Raw genomic sequence first — 18,611 nt, forward strand, 5'->3', positions numbered from 1 at the left:
ATAAAAAAATTAAATAAAATAAGTCTTGATATCTAGTAGTGTAAGACCTCAACTTTATTTTTCATCTTCAAGGAGCCAGTTAGAAAAGGAGAGATGCTTTGTCAGAGATCTAACCCTAGAACTAAAAAGCAGACAATAGAAAGAGAACTGTGCCTTTTTATTGCTGAACAATTTGAAAGTAAGTTTCATGCATAATGGCCCGAAGTACTTCAGCATGGATTTCCTAAGAATAGGAATATTCTCTTACAGAACCATGGTACAGTCATCAACTTCAATAAAATTTAACATGGTATAATGTTTTCATTTAATCTACCATTTGTATTCTTTGTATTCCAATTTTTTCCAATTGGCCCAATAATGTACTTTCTCGTATTTCCCCCTCCAGCACAGGATCCAATCTAGGATGAGATATTACATGTAGTCATCTTGTCCTTGTAGCCTCCTTTAATCGGAGGCATCTCCACAGCTTTTTGCAGTCTTTCATGACATTAATATTTTCTAAGAATACAATCCATCCTCCTTTCTTTAATAGCATGTTCCTAATTTTGGATTTGTCTGATGCTTCCTCAAGGCCAGATTCGGGCTTTGCATCCTTCTCTGGGACACTGTGTAAGTGGTTCTGTGTCTTTCTCAGAGCATCTTCGTTTGTCGTGTCAACATCTATCACCCAGTCAAAGTTTTGTCCAATTTCTCCACCATGTAATTACTGCTCTTATTTCCCTCTTCCAATTAATAAGCAGTCTGTAGGAGATACTTTAAAATTAAGTGAATATCATGTTTTTCATAAAAATTTCCTCACAGATTTAGCATGATTGATGATTCTTAATTAATCCAGTCTTTGCCGTGATGATTGCAAAATGATGATTTTCCAACTTTAGCACTCGAGTAGAAGGGGTTTTTTTTTTTTTTCAATTTACTTCTCTCTCTTCCTCCTTCCCCCTAAGAGTTAGGCAATTATCTTCAGCTGGCCCCTGGATCACAAGTCCAGAGCTAAGTTAATAATTTCATTTCAGGTTGTCTTTTCTATGTCAATGGAAAAGAAGCCAGCCATGCTCTGTAAAATAATATAAAGAAGTTTATTGAACCAAATTTGAGGACCACAACCCGGAGCCACACCCAAGAAGCCTTGAGCAAGTGGACTGTGGCTGGGTTACAGTTTGGTTTTATACATTTCAGGGAGACAGGGATTACAGGTAAAGTCATAAGTCAATACGTGGAAGGCATACATCAGTTTGGCCAGAAAAGGCAGGCCATCTCAAAGCAGGGGTGGGAGGGTGTTATAGGTTATAGATGGATTTAAAGACTCTTTGTCTTTAAAGACTCTTGTAATTGGTTAAAAAAAATGAAGCTTTGTCTAAAGGCTTGGAATGTTATACTTTAAGATCTCTGTTAATCAGAGACAAGCTACCGCCATATATTTGTTGTGTAAATTGAGGACCTGCAGGTTTGTCTTGCGGAGCCTCAGGCCTGTCAGTAAGTTACAAGGATACCTACGAGAAGGGAGGGGCATGATGAGGCATGTCTGACCTCCCTCTCTTGGCCTGCAACTCAGTTTTAGGGTATCCCCTTGGCTAGAAGGGGGTCCATTCAGTGGCGGGGCACAGGGGTTCTTAAGATTTTATTTTAGTTCACACCTACGGTGATGCCGCGATCAGCACAGAACCAGTTACCAAGCCAATGTGAGCTCATGGTTCTCCACTGCATTATGTTTAATATTTTTGTCAATTTGTTTTAGGTATGACCCTAAAATCCACTGGATTTTTAACTTTTTAGCCCAGTCTGATAGTTTTTGCCCTTTGATAGTCCTTAAGATTATTCCTATTTAGTTTACTATTTGCTATGCGTGACTTTATAATATTTTTTAATATTATTTTATAATTACTGTTTATATTTACTCTTTATTTAACTTTGCTTCTTTTTTTCCCATTTCCTTACTTTTTCAGGCATGGTAAAGTATTTAGTTCTTCCTTCTTTCTAATTCTTGCTAATTTTGAAAATTTGTTGATGCTTTAAAAATATGCAAGTGGTTATTTTTTGTTTATAACGATCATCACTCAACATATTTCTTCATTTTATAAAAAATAATCATATGCTTCATCAAGACAGCTTATTTGCCTACTCCTTCCCCACCCTACCATGATAAACTCTTTGATACTTACATCTCCACTCTCCTCCCACCCTTGAGAAAGTTTGTCTTACTCACTCTCTATTGCCTGCACATTTGGGCCCATTCAGGTTTTATTTAGGTAATTTAAAATATTTAGTTCCCACCTATCATTTAGTTTTCTCTTATAATATACTCTTTTTTGTTTCATTACAAACATATATATATATATATACATGCACCATCATCATTCCCTGTCTTTAGATTTTTATTCTGATTTAATTGTTCTTGGTTAGTTTTATTTGCACTTGATTTAATTGCAAGCTTTGGTAATTTCTTTTGCATCGGGTATTTGGGCAACATAAAATATGAATATTTGCTTATCTGAAAAATGTTTCTTTTTTTCTTTCTTTCCTTCTTTTTTTTTTTTTTTTTTTTGAGACAGGGTCTCATTCTGTAGCCCAGGCTAGAGTGGAGTGGTGTCGTAATAGCTCACTGAAACTTCAAACTCCTGGACTTAAGCCCAGCCTTCTGAGTAGCTGGGACTACAGGTGTGGTGCGTGCCACCACACCCTGCTAAGTTTTCTATTTTTAGTAGAGATGAGGTCTTGTTCTTGTTCAGGCTGGTCTTGAACTCCTGAACTCAAGTGATCCTCCAGCCTCAGCCTCTCTGAGTGCTAGGATTATAGACATGAGCCACCACGACTGGGCTTTCTTTTCCTTTTTCTTAAAGAGATGAATTATATCTTTGCTATGTAATATTTTTTTAGGTCTGTTCTCTTCTCAAGCGGGGTTAATAATGAGAAGTCTCATACTAGTCTTTCTTTTCTCCTTCTGTATATTATATAATGTTTTCTCTTTTTCCTTGGAAGTCAGAAATTTCACCAGGATCTATGTGTGCATGTGTGTGTATGTGCATGTTTTGTGTGTGTGTGTGTGTGTGTGTTTCCATTAATCCTGATGATACTCATTGGGTCCTTTCAAAATACTCATTCAATTTTTTTCTTTCAAATTAGAAAAGATTTCTTCTTTGTGTATTACTTTGTCATTTTTGAACATCCTATTATTTGAACATTTGGTTTCCTGGCTTCATCTTTCCATGCTGTAGGAATATCTTTCCTCCCACGATTTCCATCTCTTTGGTATTTTTGTCTTATCTACTATTATTTCTTCCAATTGACCTTCAGACTACTATTGCTTTTTCAGTTCAAACACAAATTTTTGTGTTAGCTGATCTTTGGTGCTCTAGTTTTTTACTATGAAAGTAATTTTAAAGTATTTTTCCTACTCTTGCATTAGTTCAACTTCACTGGGAGTCAACTCCATATCCTTACCTCTGGTTTCTAATTTTTCTTATGTGAACTGTTGCTTTTTGAAGCTGGGCGTGGTTTGGTATTGCCTTAGTAATCAGCTCAAGCCCTCAGGGTCTCTGCAGCAGTGATGAATAAGTAGTAGCAGAAGATACAGAAAATTCTACTCCTGAATTGGTGGTACATAATCTGTCAAAATCCAACCACCCTCTTAAGACAGAAGGAAGAACCCTCTGTGCTCCCAGGCCTACCTGAGAATAAGAAGTAGCTCTCCCTTGACCATGGAAAGTAAATAACTCAGTCACCCAGTTGAGTTTCCTTCAGTCAACTGGACCCAGCCAAGGCTGACAGTCCTCCCTAGGACGACAGGAATACAGGCAGCTACAGCTGCCATCTGAGGAGAGTTGGAGACTCAAACCCCTCAGAGAATCACAAGGACTGGGCTTTTAATCTCTGGCCTCAGTGAGGATCAAGCACTTTACTCTGAAGGTGATTTACTTTCTCCCTGAAAGATTCTGTTAGAATTGCAGCTGCACATGTGTCCTGGGTTCTCTGCTAGTGAGCCTTCCCCTGCTGTGGCATCCCTACCAAGAAGGAGTCAGGAAGGAGCTCAAGTGAAGGGCGTGTCTTCAAGTCACCATCTTCACGGGACTCCATCCACCGCTGAGGTTTCCTCCCTGCCACAACTGTCTCTTTCCCTTCCTGTCCATCTGAGCAATTCCAATCTCTTTAGATCTCACTCTACTATTGATTTCCCCTAACAGTTCTCCAACGTTTGGGACCAACGCCATAACCAAACATCCTAGGCCCTAGTTACAGAATCAGGAAGGTGGGTACACAGATATCCCTGCCCCCTTCCTGTTTCACACTGCCTAGGGTATAAGGACATCTCCTCCCCTGCCAGTCTTTTTTGCCCTGAGCCACTGTTTATCTCTTCTTCCTTGTTTTACTTTCTCAATCCAGATGTTGAAATATCTTAGTTTGGTTATTTTGCATTAGGTTTCTGAATGTCCTCCTACTTCATTTTTCCCCATCTCCTCTCCCAGGTAAGTCCTTTCAATTCCCTTCTACACAAAGTCAACTCTCATACCTCTCTTCAGAAACAAACCTGCGACAGAGCATAGTTAGTATCTGTTACCCCAGGATCCATTTTTCCTCCTTTCTTTCCAATATGGCATGTGGCTGTCCATCCACACACCAACCACATTTCCCTGCATTCTGTGCCGCCTGGTGGGGCCACATGACCGAGCTCTCACCAGTGGAATGTGAGTGAACTGGCATGTGCAAGTCACACATAATTCCTTAAAAGGAAATTGTTTGCCCTCTACTTTGTTCGTTTTTTCCTGTGAGCTGACCGTGTATGTGGGACTGTGAATTAGCTTTTACCATACACTATATTCTAGAACAGCATCGTCTCAAAGAAATGTAATGTGAGCCACAAATATAATTAAAAATTTTCTAAGCTTTAAAAAAAAGAAATGGATAAAATTAAATTTAATAACATATCTTTAACCTAATACATCCAAAATCTTACTTGAAAATTCAGTCAATACTTCAATAATATTAAATTATTAATAAGATCTCTTATGTCCTTTTTTTAATTCCACACAAAGTTGTTGAAATAAGATGTTTATTTTATGCTTACAAGATATCCTGGTTTGGACTAGCCACATTTCAAGAGCTCAGAGCCACATGTGGGTAGTGGCTGCCACATTGGACAGAGCAGCTCTAGGGCATGGTAGAGCAACAGGGCAGAAGGAAGTTGGGACCATGGTACGGACCACCCTGACCCCCAGCCTCCCTGGACCATCTGACTATGGCTAATATAGGAATAAACTTGTACCTTGTTAGGGCCAGTTTTTTTGTTTTTCTTTATTTTTAGTTTATCTATTGCAGCAGCTTAGCCTGTAATACTGATACTCATACTTAATTAATCTCACCCTCATGGCAATACTGATTCAGCACCTCATTGAAAATTCCTGCGTTCAAGGCAGCTACTTAAGGAATCATAACCGAAGATGCGCTGGTAATAGAACACTTGGGGATGTATCTGGAGGGCCCGATATTTCATAATAAACTATGTCGCACTCCCATCTATTTTTTACTTTTCAGCTACCTATTGACGCCAGGCATCCATCTGTTTCTCTCTAACATTTTTCTGTGGAAGGCTTATGCTTTATAGGAACTGTCTGGGACTGAACTAAGAGTAAAGGATACAGTACAGAAGATATATTGAACATGGGATAAAGACCCAAAGAACAGAAAGCGAAGTACAAATAAAGTTGAAGTAGGAAGTCAGGGGTATCAAATTAGGGGGGATTTAATTGTTAAAAGAGAAAATCCTATCAGCAGATCATTGAGCTTGGAAAAACATTTTAAATTTCTGCTATAAGCCAGATACTGGACTGGACAGCAGAAATTCAAAGATGAGTATTTCATGGTCCTGTCCTCAATGACCTCATTGTCTAATGGGGAAATGGGAAAATAAATGGCTGGCTTCCTTACAGTAGTATAAATTTTATGACAGGTAGTGTGTTAAAGAGTGTCCTCCCAATTCATGTCCAACTAGAACCTCAGAATGTGATCTTATTTGGAAATGAGTCTTCATAGACCTCAAGATGAGACCATACTTGATTAGGGTAGGCCCTAAATCTAATGACTGGTGTCCTTATAATGAGAGGACACGAAGATCACATGAAGACACAGGCAGAGACCAGAGTGATGCACTTACAAGCCAAGGAACATCGAGGATGGCCTGGAACACCAGGAGCGAGGTGTGGCAAGGAAGGAATCCTACCTTGAGTCTTCAGAGGGACCCCTTGATTTTGGACTTCAAGCATCCAGAACCATGAGAGAATCAGTTTCTTCTGTTTTAACCACCTGGTTTGCTGCAGTTGGGAATGGCAGCCCTAGGAAACTAACACCTGGTAAAGTCAAGCAGAGGCCTGGAGGAGCACGTGGGGGGAGCACCCACGTAGACTGGGGCCTGCAGGGAGGCTCGTGGTGGAGAAGACATTCAACCTGAGTCTTGAAGCATGAGTACACCAGCCAAGATGGGGAGCAGGGGAGTGGGGAGAACGCCAGCAGAAGGATACGCATGTGCAAAGGCCCTGGCAGCGGGACAGTGTGGCACATTTTGGAGACCACAGGCATTTGTTGTAGCAAAAATACAGAGGATATCCAAGAAGAGAGGCTGGAGATGAGATAGTGAGGTATAGAAGGAATGGATGGCTTTAAAAAGGCCGTATGAGGTCCATGTGATGCGGTGAGCTTTATCCTGTAAGTGCCTTAGAACCTCTGTGGATTTTCAATGGCATGTCACAGGTGGGCTGGTGGGGATGAGCAGATCACATCTGCCTGATAATGAAAGACACTAAGGACATGGAATTGATATGACCCAATAACTAATCATTGAGGTGAGAGGAATGGGGAATTTTAGGATGGTGCTAAGGGGCCAGGCACGGTGGCTCATACCTGTAATCCCAGCACTCTGGGAGGCCCAAGTGGGAGGATCTCTTGAGCCCAGGAGTTCAAGGCTGCAGAGAGCTATGATGGAGCCACTGCACTCCAGCCTGGGTGACAGAGCAAGACCTTGTCTCTAAAAATTAAAAAAAAAAAGACATTTTTTTTAATTTAAAAAAATTTAAAAATAAAAAAAATGAAAGATTTTGCTAAGGTTTCTGGTATCAGTGATTAGGTGATTACTGATCCCCAGTTGAGAAGGAAATAGATGGCCCCGAGCGGTGGCTCACTCCAGTAATCTTAGCACTCTGGGAGGCCAAGGTGGGAGGATACCTTGAGCTCAGGGGTTTCAGACCAGTCTGAGCAAGAGCGAGACCCCGTCTCTACCAAAAATAGAAAAATTAGTCAGGCGTGATGGTGCGCACCTGTAGTCCCAGATACTCAGGAGGCTGTGGCAAGAGGATCCCTTAAGCTCAGGACTTTGAGGTTGCAGTGAGCTAAGATGACTCTACTACACTCTAGCCTGGGTGACAGAGCAAGACCCTGTCTCAGAAAAAAGGAAATAGGGTTTAGAGAGCCTGACAACTAGTTCCGTTTTAGAAAAGTTAAACATGTTGGAAAGTTGGTACACGAATCCAAACAGGGAAGAAGCGCCTTCGACACCTGGGGGATGTCAACATTTAGGGAACAGGGGAACAGACTGGGGGGAGACGGAGTGGGGCGGGGTGGGGGAAGAAGGGGGTAGAGTCATAACAGCAGGGAAAGGACATTTCAGAGCAGATGCTATCGGCCTGAGGGCTAGAAAGCATCCACTAGATGTAACAAGAAGGAGGTGACGACCATAGGTATCCACTGGGTGTCAGGGACAGAAGGCAGAGGGAGATGAGTGGAGCAGGGAGTTGGAATAAGAAAGGGGACATGCTAAATCTGCCCTTTCAAAGAGCTTAACTCTTAAGAAAGGAAACAGCAATGAGGACAGATAAGGGAGGGTCGGTGTTTTGTTTTAACAGATTATGTAAAATTTTATGCCAAGGGCTCCTCCAGCAAAATAGAAAAGCAAGTTATCTCCTTGCGCAGTGATAAGCAATGGAGCGCGACCTGGGGCGAGCTCCTTTCCTGCTGAGACAGGAAGAGGAAAACAACAATGGCAGTAAGTCGGCAGAGCAAGCGGGAGGGACTTGCGGGTGTTTTCTCTTTTCCCTAAACAGAGGGGGAACTTTGTGGAGTGAGGGTGAAGGCTTCTGGCCAGGGACGGAGTGGCACTAACCTCAGGTGTGCCACTTCCTCCCGCTATGGTTCTCAACTGCCAGGGTCGGGACGCAGAGATGATACATAGTTGGGTTCAGTACCGAGGAGGCCTTTGCTAGGTGGTGTGGGGCAAAAAAGGAGGCCAGGGAGTTGAGGGTGTTAGAGCCGGTTCCCCTCGGCCCCAGGAACAGAGAGAGTCACTGAGGCTGCAAAAAGACAAAGGAGTTTACTGGCTAGCTCAAGCTAGGGTCCAAGTCCCAGAGCACCAATGCAGTGGCCTCTCACAAACCAGGACCCCGCCCTGGGGTAAAGGTTAAGCTTTTATACTTTTCTGTATGTTAGTTTCCACACGACACACTAGTCTGCACCCGACACACTGGGCTGCACAGGACACACTGGGCTGCACAGGACACCCTGGGCACTCCATCCCCCTTTAGTTTATTTGTTCTTTTAAAAGTGGCTGATCGTGTTGGCTCCTGATTGGTTGACTCTAAGCCTCGGGCTTTTCGCGCCAGCGCCAGTTGTGGTCAACGTCATTTCGGGGAAGAGGAGGCCCCGGGACTCTCCAGCCCTTTATCAGGAAGTAAGTTGCGGTTACCTCCCCGGGGCCTTGTTTTCCTTAACTTTAGTGAAGCCTGTCATGGCTCCACTTAAGCTAAGCGCCAAGCAAGCAAGCCATATATACAGAAGCAGAGCTAGGCTGTTAGCTTCTCACATCCAGGAAGCCTAGCCTATCACGGAGTTGCCCTTGCTCTTATACCTGTTTTTCATTCTGATTAACTATATTTATCAAACAACTGAAAGCAAGCACAGTCACATAAGCAAATAGCATCAGTTAGAATCAAAGAGAGCACATTTTTTCTCTAAAACAATTCATCACACACACACATTTTCCTACCATCAATTCCTGTTCTTCAAGGGTTTTAGGGACAAGTAGTTGAATTAAGTTTCTTTGGAGTTTATCTTGACAGGGAGCTTATAAGCTTAGTCCTGTTCCAGGTCTTCATTCTATAGAGGGAGAAACTGAGGAACTTGCCCAAAGTGACACTAGTTGCTGGCAGAGCTGTGTCCCAAATTCCCAACTTCTGATCCTATGACTGCTCCACGGCACCGAATGGGTGCTGCTGTCCTATCAGGGTCTTGCTCCACCTTGGCCTTGGGCACCGACTCCCTGGTGGATTACTGGACCACAGTCCTTAGCCGGTTGGAGGAAGGCAATTTTACTTTGCATTTGACTCTGCTTTTGACCACTATTGAGCAACTGGTTGTTCTATCTAGATGTGGGCTGCTTGAATTTACCTATTGGTATCGAGAAACCCTACTTTTTCTGCTGGTTTCCAGCAGACACTGGGGAAGCACAGAGTCAATACAACAGGAAACTTTATGAGAGAGAAAGCTAGTGATTGTAGTGTACCCCACGATGCAGAACTTTCAAAATCTTTTCATGTTTTTTCTAGTCACTGTGTAGTCTTTTGTAATACTAATCCCTTTTGCCCCACTTTGAGTATTTCCCCCTTTTGTTTTACTGTCTTCTTGTTACACAAAAAAAATTGTAATCACTGGGATTATGGTCTTTGTGAAATAGCAAGGGACTGACTTTTTGCTGATATTGTCACAGATATTTCAATCACCATGGTCTTGACAGGCACACTGAAGATACATCATTGTACCTCCGCACCCATGGTTTTCTGAACTGAATGTGGTCTCTGTCTGTCTCCCTCAGTGGTTGTCAGGCTCATTCTGAAAAAGAAAAGAACCTGCTACCAATTTGAATTATTCTTAAATATGGAGGATACATATTTTAAGTACTTTAAACTTAATTATAATGATATAAATTATATAAATGATCACAGATCATTATTAAAATCATTTACATTCAAACACATGAAAGATATTACTGAAATTACAGATCTCAAATAATATACATACCTTTAAAATTACAAAATGACCACGAGAGCTGGACTGTCAACAGTGTTTATTTAAATGCTTAAATTGGATTAACATTTTATTTTGTTGAGTATCATCACTCTATTCAGGATTAGGGTTACCAAATGTAGCAAATAAAAACACAGGATGCTCACTTCAATTTGCATTTCAGATAAACAACAGATCATTTTTTAGTGTCAGTATGCATACTTGCATATAAATTTATTCATTGTTTATCTGAAATTCAAATCTTACAGGGCTGCCCTGGACTTTATCTGGTAACCCCACTCAGGATTCGCTTAAGTCTAGCATAGCATAAATGCTACCTTTGTCACCAGATGTGGTCATAAATGTACACTCCCGAAGGGTCTCCCCTTCTCTGTCCCAGTGCCCCTGGGCTCACAGAGACGTTATCCTTGGGCCAGTGTAGGCTGAAGAGCGGGTGAGGAGGCCAGCAATTCCCAGAGTTAGTGCACGTGGAGGGTGGCTAGGAAGCAGAGGGCAGGAGGCTGGGGTACAATTCTGAAGGGAAAGTGACCCAAGACAGTCATATTGCTACTTCGTCCTCCTACAAAACCCTGGCTGTGAAGATTTCGTCAACGTGTATCCTTTTAATACTCCTGAACAGAACCCTTTTTGCAAGTCAGTACATGGGGTTCAACCTATTCCTGCCCAATGTTAAATGCATGTGCATTGATGAAAATTCTTGCCTTCTCCCCTCCCACTCCAGGTGTTGATTTTACGTTCCTGGAGTTGAAGCAAAAGCCAACAGCTTAAATCCTGACGGGGCTGTCTTTCCTTCTTTTTCTTCTTGTGAATGGTGGGAGTAAGATGGTCAGAGCGTTGGAAAGAAAGTTATCTAGTAGCGGCATAGAAGACAGTGGGCTTGTCCTCAAATTTGAATGTTTGTGGGTAGCAGATAGGGTGAGGATAGGAGTGGGGAGTGGTAGTGCTGTCTACCTGGGGCCTTGCTGTATCCCCCACCCCATCTTAAATAATACCCTGGGGGTCATTTGATTATTCATAGCCTGTCTGTGGGTGACACTGGTGGCACAGTCTACCTAGAGTTGTAGATCCTATATGTCTAGGAAAATGATTTTATGAACCTCCCCCTTCCCATCCATCTTCCAACCTTTTATCATAGTAATTATACTCTGCTTATGATATGGTTATGGTAACTAGCACGAAATACATACCATCAGAGAAATGTGTGTGCACAAATATATTCACACACACATATATATAATACCTTTTTAAAGAATAAATGTAATGTATATTCATTGCAGAAAAATTAATAAATGTCAAATAAGTATTAAAAAGGAAACAAATCACCCACAATCCAGAGATGACTACTATTAATATTTTGGGCTGGTGCGGTGGCTCACGCCTGTAATTCTAGCACTCTGGGAGGCCAAGGCAGGAGAATCACTTGAGCTCAGGAGTTCTAGACCAGCCTGAGCAAGAGCGAGACCCCATCTCTACAAAAAAATAGAAAACATAGCTGGGTGTGGTGGTGCTCACCTGTAGTCCCAGCTACTGGGGAGGCTGAGGCAGGAGGATCACTTGAGCCCAGGAGTTGGAGGTTGCAGTGAGCTATCATGATGCCATTGTACTCTAGTCAGGGTGACAAAGCCAGACTCTGTCTGAACAAAAAAGAAAAATTTGGAATACTCTTTTTCAGTTTTTTCCATACACAATTTTTTTTTTACATATTTAAGACCACATTTTCTTACTTAATATTGAATCATGATCACTTTCCACCATCAGACCTTTTCCTTCCTTATATGTTATGGGGATATGTGTGTTCTATGAAAGATATTTAGAAACAAGATATTAGAATTTATCAATCCCTATGACTGTCTCTAAACATCTTTCCAAAAGAGAACTTCCCTGAGCAGTGATGGCCTATGACTTCAAACTTGTAGCCCAAAATTCTCAGCAAGAAATTCTTTGTCATTTTTGGAGGAAAATTTTATATGAATTTATAATATGCTTCTTTCTTAGGTTTTTGTAGCTCCTACTCTTAAATATTGCACAAAAAGCAGCGTTCTCATATAAGCATCTCTCCCACTCTCCAATCATTGGTGCATTTACTTCGCCATGCGAACTTTCAAAGGAGGATTAAAGCCTAGTTTAAGGAGCCAAACGCTTGACTTCATCATGACACTGTCTGCTCAGATTGCTGACAGAGGAAATCATGGATTCTAAGTTTACTTGAAATCTGTCTTTGGTTTCTCCACATCAACTGAGGACACATTAGAATTCAAGAATGCCCACTGTCACTTTGGGGTGCTTCTCTCTTTGGAAACCAATCAGGCTCCAGGATACATAACAGCAACTCAATAAATGTTTATTTAACAATGAAGGAATGATAGACCAACTAGGTATACTCAGGTTCATGCATCCTTTTGCAGTGAGCCTTGTGGCACTGGATTGAAAGAATATCTATATTTTCACAATTTTCTAAATGTAAGTTTTAAGCTATTTGCATGTATGAATTGCTAAAAGATTGCCACTCCAGTAGGTGATCTCATATGCTTTCATTTAAATTCATGCTACAGATCACCATGATACAGATGTTGGACCAGATAGATATTATATTTAGAGGATGTGTATGGAATTGAACTTGCCCTTTTTTCTTCCTTATTATTTTCTTGGCCATCATTGCAGTGCACCGTAAATACAAAATAAGTAACTTAAATGCACAGAGAGGGCAGAATATTATCATATCAAAGGAACAGAATTTACATTTCACTGTGCCAGGCAGTGTGCATATAACAACTTAATTATCATTAAAAAGCTCACAGCAACTTGATGAGGTGAGTTCTAATTTATCTACTTTTCTGCCTGGGAAGAGATTTTGTACATGCTTGAAGTCACACAGCTGGCAACGGAATTGAGATTCAAACCTAGGCTGATAAAATTTCGAAGCTCATGTTATTTTCACTGTCTAAAAGAAAGAGCAACATTAGACAAAAGGGCATCTTTATCGAGGGACTACAGCATCACATAAAAGATGTCTCAAGTTGGGGAAATGCAGAAGACAAAGAGGGCACCTGTAAGAAGAAGTGTGGTTGAAGCAAAAGAGGAAGAAAGGAAAAAGAAGAAACCAGTAGCCCAGCTGCAGCTGCTCACCTGGGTCATGGTTTTTTTAAAGGAACTAAATAAACGGTCACATATGATTGTGCATCCCAGCAATGAGATCCTTTTGTGAATTGTCCAGCACATTACCTCTATTTTCTAATCTTGTCTATCCTTGGTTTGTTGGGGTGCCCATGGTATGGAAGTGGGGGCAGCGGTCAGGGAGTCAGAAGGTTTCGGCATCGGCAGAGCTACTTGCTACCTGTGTCATCCTGGATGAGTCATTCAGCTTCTGCATCTTGGTTTTCCCATTTCTAAAATGCCCACTTTTCCAACCTGATAGTGTTTTGTAGATATAGAAAACCCAAGTGAAATACACATATGAATGTTAATGACATAGCACTGTACAAATAAATCGTAATGATTGTCTCAACTAAAGGCTACTGAGAATAATATTTGTTCTTCTGATACTGGAAGTGTGAGAGAGGAAGGATTTGGGATGCATGAAGGATTCTAGAGATAATTTGGATTTGAGTTCAATCTGGTCCGCTGTGGTGACTATAGTGATTTTGGAAATACTTGATTAATGTCCTTTCTACTCACTGAGGAAATAAATCATTTTATGAGTCTAGATTGCATTTAACACCCCTACAATAAAAATGAAGAATTTCACATGCAGCAATGATTTACTTGTGACTTGAGCTATAGCGATTCTCACCAAGTTACTGAGGTTGACAGCAGAAGAAATATAAGCATCCAACAGTGAGTTGTTCCAAGTGAAAATGACCATGCTGTTTCCAGAAACATTTGGCAAGCAATTTGTGTGTGGAGAAAATAATAGCAAAGGCAAAAATGAACAAATGACAATTTAGCCATCAGTGTGTGCCCTGTGGAGTCATCGAAGCTCAGGGGGAGATTTCCTGATTTCAGGGTCATTATTCTCCGTTGTGACAGCATGCAAATAAAGATCAGCTTAATGTGACCAGATCAGGAAATTTATGAGTCAGCATAAATAAATAAAAATGCTGACTAGGTGACTCAATAATTGCTTCTATTTACTATCTAACTGCCTACTCTTTAACTTACATCAGAGTCGTAAATAATGAAATCTGAACAGTATGAATTTGTGCATATTACCTGGATTTGAAGTTCAAAATATTTTCAGCATTCCACTTGAAGATTTTTTAAAGATGTTTTATCAGATACCCTTTCATAGACTTTATGCTGTTAAAGAAAATGTCATAACCTCCCTCTTGTCAGCAGATAAAAATAGAAGAATTATTTCTGAGCTTAAATCTCAGGTACTAAAATGTTTTCATCTTCCAGAGATTACCAGGACATTCTTTGCTCTCAGACTTTTTCTCTTGTTCTCACTCAAGGAATTACGGATTTCTAGAGTGAGAGGCATCCTTCTTATTCTTGATGTCTCTATAATTTAATACAATCCTAGCCCGTTTAAAAATTGGATATTTCATTGGTTTCCTTTTGTTTTAGAAATAGGCTTGGCCTACTGATATACATGTCTCAAATGGGTAAGTTGAGCCGAGGATGGGGATATTTAGTAGATTAGTGAAATCTGTCACATATCTGTAAATGCTGGAGATACACATGGAGCACATGGCGTGTGGGAACAGTATAAAGTTAATGCACTGTGGTCAAGGTATTGATTATGTGGGCTTTCTCTCCCTGCTGTCATTTGAGAGTAACATGGGCCACAATTTACAAAACTGGAATATGTATGTTTGTTTTAAAAATACAGGCCAGATGTGGCTTAGATCTATAATCCCCTGCTCTTGGGAGGCTGAGGCAGGAGGATCACTTGAGCCCAGGAGTTCAAGGCTGCAGTGAGCTATGATCACATCACTGCTCTCTAGCTCTGGGCGACAGATTGAGATGCTATCTCAATACATATATATATATGTATGTATATGTATATATATGTATATGTATATATATGTATGTGGTTGTGTATATATAATGGGCTCTATAAAATATATGATCATAGCATTTAAAATTGGAAAGGATCTTAGAGCTTATCTAGTGATAATATGATGTCTTAAAACAGTTAAATGAATGACGTGACAAGAAGGGGACTTCACCTCTGTGCTAGTCCTTCCAAAATCCCATAACCCCAGTCTAATCATGAGAAGAACATCAGACAAACCCAGATTAGGGGAACATTCTATAGAATGCCCAGCTGGCACTTCCCAAGGCTGCCAAGATCATGAAAAACAAGGGAAGGCTGAGAAACTGTCGCTGACCAGGAGAGCCTGGGGAGATGTGACAAATAAATGTGGGACCCTGGATTGGATCCTGGAGCAGAAAGAGGACAGTAATGGAGAAACAGGTGAAATCCAAATAAGTCTGGAGTGTAGTTAATAGTAAAGCCAATATTAGCTTTTTTAATTTGGACAAACATACCACTGTATTGTACGGTATTAACAACAATAACTAGCTTGGGGGTATAAGGGAACATTCTGTACTCTTTTTGTAACTTTTCCATAAATCTAAAATTAAACATTTACTTAAAAAAATAGAAACTTCTAAAGGAAATAATTACCCTTTTTTGGTGGAACATTGCTCCAGTGCTGCCTTACAGTATATGGACTGTTTTAGAGGTCAAACAAACATATTAATAAATATATAAGTCCCTTGGATGGGGAATTTCACATGCGCATACCTCAATGCCCTACTATTTTTAAGAATTTTTTTACTCACACTATTCTAAATACAATTTTGAAAACAGTAGAATGGAATTTTATAAATAACTTTTTCGAATTAAATACAGTGTAGACTTTTCCAAAAATACTTATTTAGAAAGATAAGCTGCTTCACTCTGAAACTGAAGACACAGAATGAGAAGCTAATGACATAAATTGTCTGATCATTTCCTTTTCCAGTTACTTAAATATTAGCTCTGAAAAGATCTAGATGTCTTTATAAATTTCTTAGGTCTCTCACTGGATTGTTTCTTTTTTTAACTGTAGGGATTAAGGCCATAACTTTTATTAACATCAGATGTATGAGAAAATATATTCGCTTGCTCCCCAATCGTAAAGAGAGTCATGTAATATTTAGGGTCATCTGTTACTTTTATTATGCCACAGTTTGAATATAGTAGCAGCTAATAAATTAACTGACTTAAAGTCATGCTTGGCCTATTCATCCCAAAGAAAATTGGAATTTAGATCCAGTGTGAAGAGTAGTGATGCAGACAAATCTGCTTGATTCTCAGACAAATTAGGAGGAAAAAATGAACCTCTGACTTACTCAATTTGACCTCATCTGTAGACACATTTGCAGAGAATGGAAGGTAAGGACTGGCGGAGGCTGACCAGGGAAAGATGGAGGTGTACCATAAAGATACTGTCTTGGATGGAATAAAGAATTCTGTGGGGATTTTCTTATCCATTTCATGTCAATCCATCCTGCAGAACAAAGTATCTTACGTATGCCAGAATATAAGCATTCATGTTTGAAGAAGGAAGTCAACAGCTGACTTTGTGCAGGAATCTGTGAATATCGTAAAGGTATCATCTATGTAACTGTCTCAACACCCTGCATGTCTGCTGAAAGATCCCCTCTCCTTTGTGCTGTCAACATAGTGGTTTTCAATTGCGGCTGTACCTTGGAATCACCTGGAGAGCCTTTAAAACTCCTAATAACTCAGGCCACACCCCAAAGCAATTCATTAGAACCTCTGAGGGTGGGACCCGGGGCCAGGATCTTTGCAGCTGCCAAAGTGATTGCACGGTGCAGCCATGGCTGGGAAGGCCTGCTCTCAGGGGTCTAACTCGGATCCTGGCACTGACTGAAGGAGGAACTTTAAGAGAAATGACCTGTAGCAAGCGCTCACATAATATCATTTAGTTCATTGTTGTTTCCTTGTAATGTTGATGCCAAAAAAAGAATTGGTTTCGTTTTGTGTCCCTCCTTTCCCTTAAAGTCCCAGTTTCCAAGAAGCCATCAATGACGTTAAGTGAGGACTTACTGTACTCAAAATGATTTATTGAATTAATTAACTAACCCTTTGAGATACGTACATTCTTTCTTTATTCAGATTGTACACATAAAGAAACTGACTCTTGAACCAGGAAGTAAACTGGCCAAGAAACATTGGCTAGTAGGTGGCAGCCGTTGGATCCAAATAGCACCCAGAGACTGGGCAATTGCATACTCACTACTCTCCCCTGCTGTTCCTCTGGGCATTACGTGGAGGGCTTGTCTCCTAACGTAAAAGGAGGGCGGAATTGTTAGGTAGCAGATAAAAAGGTAAAGATTATCATATTGAAGGGCTTGAGCTGTTTCAGTGGCTATTTGACCAGTGATTACCATCTTATTCAGACAGTAAGAAACTGAAATCTATTTTACCAGTTCAACTTGAATATTGCTGAAGTTCAAAAGGTTCTGGGGAGGAAACATGCCCACTGTGCTCAAGGAACAGGAAAGACAAAAAGTATTGGAGGGTGGGCGTGGTGCAGAGGTGGTGTCCTTTGCATGAATCTGAGAACAAATGCCGGTTGGAGATATTTTCATTTGTTTTTCACTGACTGAGGTATTATGCTGGGAATAAAGTCTTTATGGCTGAGAAAACAATATAGATTTTTGATTACCCAAAGAGAAAACTATAATTTTGGCTCGCCAGAACTAAGGCTAAATGCATTGTAGGTTTTTTGGAAACAGCTTTAACAGTATTTGGCACTATGATGATAATTTTGATAAAACAAAATATTAAATTCTAAACCAAACTGATGAGTTGATTCTATAGTGAGAGGTACACCACAGTAAACAGTTTACTACACACTAAGAAATAATATAACACATGGTTTGCCTATTGTAGGCGTGTAGTGCTAATATGACAGAAGAACCAGTTTCCAAAAAAGCAGCAAAAAAAAAAAATCATGATAAACAGTTTGGGTCAGAGAAAAAAGAATTTGATGTAAATGGAATGTGGTAGATATTTCTATCTAGCATTAATAATAAGGGATACAATTTGAATTCCAGTTGCAAGTTAGAAAACTGTCACTCCTGTAGAGTACAATGATTCAGACACCCTGGATTGTCATGGGTCTGGGAGAGCAATTGACAGGCATCAGCCTATGTGATGGAGGAAGAGTTGTTCCATACAATGAAGTGTCCACATTTTTACAAAAGCCCAGAGGAGACTAATTCAGCTTCAATAACATACTGGCTCAAAGAGAATAAAATATTTTGGGTATTAATATAAGAATGCTTTTTTTGCTCAAAGGGATGAAATATTCTTTGCTCAAGGACAAAAGTCAAATTTTAAGGTTTGTTCTCCAGAAAAGAAGAAAACTCCCAAGTATAGCTAATGTTCTACTCTGCTGGAAATCAAGTGGCTGAGCTTTGCAACTGACAAAAGTTAGAGACAAGAAAGAAAGAAAGGTAACTAAAATTGTTCTCAGGTTTTATAAATGCAGGACTGTAAGAAGATGATACACCTTGGTAATGGGGAAGGC

At 40.3% G+C, this 18,611-nt stretch overlaps 1 long non-coding RNA gene across 1 annotated transcript; it reads right to left on the bottom strand.

The window, feature by feature from the left end:
* Positions 1 to 6,990: 6,990 nt before the first annotated feature.
* LOC123621636 lies at positions 6,991 to 11,612 on the bottom strand. Its single transcript, XR_006729211.1, has 4 exons — positions 11,572 to 11,612; positions 9,023 to 9,864; positions 8,144 to 8,330; positions 6,991 to 7,012 (listed from the first exon to the last, which is right to left on the bottom strand). It is a non-coding gene; the product is annotated as an uncharacterized LOC123621636 (long non-coding RNA).
* Between the last annotated feature and the right edge of the window lie 6,999 nt (positions 11,613 to 18,611).

Source organism: Lemur catta, chromosome 16 (genome assembly GCF_020740605.2).
Source record: "Lemur catta isolate mLemCat1 chromosome 16, mLemCat1.pri, whole genome shotgun sequence".
Taxonomy (NCBI): Eukaryota; Metazoa; Chordata; class Mammalia; order Primates; family Lemuridae; genus Lemur; species Lemur catta.